This window comes from Cetorhinus maximus, chromosome 12 (genome assembly GCF_964194155.1).
Source record: "Cetorhinus maximus chromosome 12, sCetMax3.hap1.1, whole genome shotgun sequence".
Classification (NCBI taxonomy): domain Eukaryota; kingdom Metazoa; phylum Chordata; class Chondrichthyes; order Lamniformes; family Cetorhinidae; genus Cetorhinus; species Cetorhinus maximus.
The window spans coordinates 72,371,223-72,376,448 of NC_135890.1; positions in this window are offsets into that span (position 1 = coordinate 72,371,223).

The window sequence follows — 5,226 nt, forward strand, 5'->3', positions numbered from 1 at the left end:
CTGTTGGATGCTGTGGAGGCCGCCGGAATGTCCTGTACCCCCGCTCTGGCTGCAGGATGGGCAGCAACATGACGAATCCATCTTGGGAAGTGGTGGTAGCAGTGATCAGCGCCAATGCCCCTCAGAAGAGGGCAGCCACCCAGTGCCGCAAGAGAATTAATGAATGATCTCCATTCCACCAGGGAGCATCACTCTCAACTCACACACTCACAAATCCATTACACATCCACAGGGCCCTCACTCACTGCTGGTTCAAGGGACATCGCCACTCACTCTCTCACACTCACCGTCATTGTCCTCATCCTGTCCATGGGACCACTCACCACCCACACAGGCCAGGCATACTTATCACCTGGCCTGGCAGGCGTCCTGCTTCCACTTTCTCCACCTCCATCCATGCAGGACAAGCTGGCACACAACGAGAGAGGGGGGGGTTGCAGACCGGTGGCGGAATGTCTGAAAACAAGGTCCTCATGGACTTTGAAAACAGCCATCCAGCTGGCTGGCCACCATCTGGAACGGTCCTGTGCTGATGGTGAGGTCAGCAGTGCTCCACCAAGTGAGGATCCAGCAGTGCAACATCCATCAGACAACCATGCCGTGTGTGACGTGTCCTCTTTTCAGGCCACAGCCATGCACCAATAATCTCTCCTTGCTTTCGCGGGCATATCTGCCAAACAGCCAACAGAATCCATGACCCAGGGCCTCCAATCAAGCCCCGAAGAAACCTCTGAAGAGGAATCTGGAGGCACCGCCCCTGAAGTTCTGTCACAATGCTCACCCACACCCTCCACCAGTGCAGAGACACGCACCTAGGTGGGATCTAGCTTTAGAGTAGCCCCGGGATCACAATCTCACGAGCACATCACACTGCCTGATCCACAGCAGGTGGTGGCAGGGACTTCCCAGGTCCCTGGCACTCGGAGGACTGCTGGAGGCCAGAACGTTTCAGAGTCAGATGACAAGCCTCTGGACTCAGTCATGTCATAGTTGCTGAAGCTGCAAAGGCAAGCTCGGGAACGCCAGGAAGGGATATCCGCTACATTCTTCAGATTGCAAGGCACAATGGAGCAGTCTGTCTGCCTTCAAGCTGTTGTGATAGCACCGGCATGCCAACGCATCTAGGTCAACAGTGGTAGGAAGGCAGCAGCCATGGAGACCTTGGTCTAGGGCTTCATTCCTGCACTGCTGTGCAGGCTCAACACCATCGCTGATGCCATAGTTGGCCTCCAACAGGTGAGTATGCGAGAGGGGTGCCCAACAGCTCGCTCTCACTCCAGCTACCCCTACTCCTCAAGGATCAGCCTGGGGCCCCTGGGCACCCATAGGGAGGGGGATCAGCAGGCCAGGCCCATCCATCCAGGTGACTCAGAGTATTCGGCCCATCTGACTCCCCTTTTCCTGCAACCTCAGTAGCTCCAGCTGAACAGGCCAAGGAGGGTGCCACTGTCACACAGCATGACCCAAAAGCAGGCCAGGGCCCTCCAAGTCTCAGCCCTCCAGAGGATGCCCGCCAAAGCCATCACAGACAGGGCGTCGCAGTCAGTAGGCTGCCTCCACCACCTCTGTGGATGTCCGGGGAGCAACAAGACATGGCAACTGGGTTAGGAAAGTTAAGGAGAATTAGTTGCACAGCCTGGGCACAGGTGTTATCATTTGTACATACTGTTCACTATCGTCAATAAACTTCCAAGAACATCTCCCTGCCTATGGCTCCTTGTTCTGATGAGCAATGTTCTTGTCTCAGATGTGAAACATTTCTACACTAGATAAAGGCAGGTGTCTCAGTCTAGGGCCCCTTCCCTGTGCTTTGTGCAGCTTTCAGACCAAAGTGATGGTCTGGCCTCACTCCCTGGAAACATTACTGATGCCTGCACCTCGGCGGTGCTGGTCATTGCTGCCAGAATGTAGTGGGCAGGTGCCACAGAGTTCTCTCATTCTCTCAACGTGCTCTCAGCACCTTTATGGAGGGGCTGGCCCCCATGTCTTCAGCATCTGACCACTAATGCTGTGCTCCAGCTCCTGAAGGGCTCAGGTGCTGAAGGCGGGCAAAGCATCAGATGCTTCTAAAGTTTCATGGCAGCGTCTCTATGATATGACCCTGATCATGGAGTGCAAGCAAGCTGCCCTCGGCCAGACAGGAGTCAGACATTCTCAGAGGCCATGTGAAGATCTATGGAGCACTGCATGTCATCATCATCCTCCTGCAATCGAGAGACTCTTCAGGCCTCCACTGTATCTCCATGACAGGAGTGTTCTCACAGAGGGTATTCTCACTGACATAAGCCAGACTGGAGTCAAACGTTCACAAATGCGACGTGAGAATCTATGGGGTCATCTCACTGCATGTCGTCATCATCTTCCACAAATATGGCAGCTATGAGGGTCTCCCGAGCGTGCCTGCCTTGTCTAGCCAGTGCAAGGACCTCATCCCTGTCATCGTCGCCTCCAAGGGCCTCCTCACCCTCATCCCCATCAGCATTCTCCTCATCAGAGGAGACGTGCAGCTCCTTCATCTCCCCCTCAGCCAGCTCCTCTCCCCGTTGGAGTGCCAGGTTGTAAAGGGCGCAGCAGACGACAACAATGCGTGACACCCTCTGCGGACTGTATTGCAGGGTTCCACCAGACCAGTCCAGGCACTGGAACCTCATCTTCAGCATCCCGATGGTCTGTTCCACCAAGTTGCAAGCTGTAGCATGAGCCTCATTATAGCGTTGCTCTGCTGCAGTCTGAGGCCGCCACACAGGTGTCATCAGCCACCGCCTCTGCGGGTAGTCCTTTTCCCTGAGGAGCCATCCCTGCAGCTTCTGTGGGCCCTGGAAGACTCCAGGGATCTGTGACCGACTGAGGATGCAGGCGTTGTGCACACTCCCTGGAAACCGTGCATACACCTGCAGGATGTGTTTCTGGTAGTCACATATCAGCTGCACATTCCGAGTGGAATCCCTTGCGGTTGAAGTAGCGCACCGTGGGTAGCGATGGAGAACTGAGCACTACATGGGTGCAGTAAATCGTACCCTGTGCCTGTGGGAAACCTGAGATCTGGAAGAATCCAATGGCCCTTGCATCCTGGCTGCCCCGGTCCCGGACAAAATGCACAAAGTTGTGTGCCCTTGAAAAGATGGCATCCATGACCTCATGGATGCATTTGTGGGTGACGGCTTGTGATATCCCATAGAAGTCACCTGTGGAGCCCTGAAAGGAGCCACTGGCATAGAAATTGAGCAACATAGTCACTTTCACAGCCACTGGCAGTGGATGCCCTCCATGTCCCATTGGCACCAAGTCCTGCAGTAAGTGGCAGATGTGAGCGACCAGGTCCCTAGACATGCGCAGTCATCGGCGACACTGGTTCTCAGCCATCTGGAGGAAAGGCAGGTGGCGTCTATTGACCCTGGGTGTTGCTCGGCGCCGACCAGCCACGGCTCACTGTCGCTCCTGGGCAGCATGTGCGGGAGCCCCTGCTGCCCCTTCTTCATGAGATTACTGCTCCTGTCTGGCTGCCCTGTCAGTCTGCGACATGGGGGAGACAGCTCCTAACCGGCATGCTGAGATTGCAAGGAACTGTGAGCGTCTCCAGCAGCAACTGCTACATGGTCAGCATTGGCAAGAGGATTGTACAACATGTGCAGTCCAATTGCTCCGCCGTCCTGTAAAGTGGTTGCGGACTTGCATTCTGTGCCGGCGGGGGTGGGGAGGCGGTGGTCTGGAGCGCTTGGTGGCACTTTGAAGCCTCTGTGTTGTTTGTATGGGTGGGCAGTCTAGGAGCCCGACCCCAATCATACCAGTGTGGCTGAATCTGAACTGTCTCAGTTGCTGAGGAATGGTCAGTTTATACAGGTGGCCCTACTGCATGGCCATTTCCTTCGACTACCCTGCCTCCTACCTCGATTTTTTGTGCACGGGATCCAACATCATGGCAGCAGTTACCCACCCCCACCCCAACAGTTGCCTTCGAGGCTGGGCAGCAGTTGCCCCCGGACACCCCATCGACAACAGTCGCCTCCGTGGCAGGGCGGCACTTCACCCTGGCACCCCCCCCCAGCACCCCTGAACCCTGCAAAGCAACAGGCAACCCTGGCGGGCTCTGCAGAACAATGCTGTTCACTCACCTCCAGTTCCCCCAAAGTGAAGGCTGCCAAGTGCGTGTCACCTGTGTGCCTTTGTGAAACGCGTCGACGTGCTTTCCCACCAACGTGGACGGACGATTCAATGGGGATCCAAGAGCTTGGCGGGTTAACCTTTTAATGATATGCTTATGTATCACAACAAACTCCCCAACGACCGTTGGCGTGAAATGCGGCCCGCCCCAGTCTGAGTGGACGATCGCGACCTGCGTTTCCATCGTCATGAAACAGATCGTGCCATATTGTCCAAGCATGCCATCTATCACAGTCGCCGCCAGCGGCGCAGAAAATTCCACCCAAAGCATCTGATAAGTGTGAATAAGGGCACCGCATTACAGGTATGGAAGCAAGATAAGTCTGCAACAGTCATGCTTTGACCATTGCTAGCTTCAACTTTGGCACTGTCATTGTTTACAGTAGTAGCACAACAAAGGCTCTATCAGACACCTCCAAATTGGAGTCTAATTATTTTTGTTAATACACACATTATTTAGTAGTGTTAACTAGGACGTATGTTCACTAGTATGTGTTCACTCAGATCTGGTTTGCTGTATATAATAATTATCTGAAATATATTAAGTTTGTACATTATATTTTAAAAGCAGTGAGTTGTGTCAACATTCTAAAGGTACTGCACCTGTAGGTGACAGAATGCACTACAAACATAACAGTACGTAACAAATTAATTGCAAAAGGACATCACCTTATGTTCGTGACAACCACCATCCAACACACTGAACTCTCAATGGTTAAAAGGCATTTACTTCTGTTCAAAAATATATAAAATCGTGATCCCGCTATAACACCATATGGGAAAAATGTATTCAAACTTCACATTACAGCAAACTTTCCAAAATGCAAATACATCCATCAACCAGCAATCCCAGAATGCTACATTGTAGGAATGCAATAAATAAGGCAGCAGGAAAAGCTGAACAGGGAGTTCTTTTGCTTGCAGATAAATCATTCAAAAAACAGCTTATTGTATAAGCAAATCCTGGAAAACATAGTAAAAAACCCACCCATCCCAACTGTGAATAGAAAGGCCACTTTCCCCCTAAAACACACAGGGCAAAGTCAGGCCACGGCAAAGATGAGC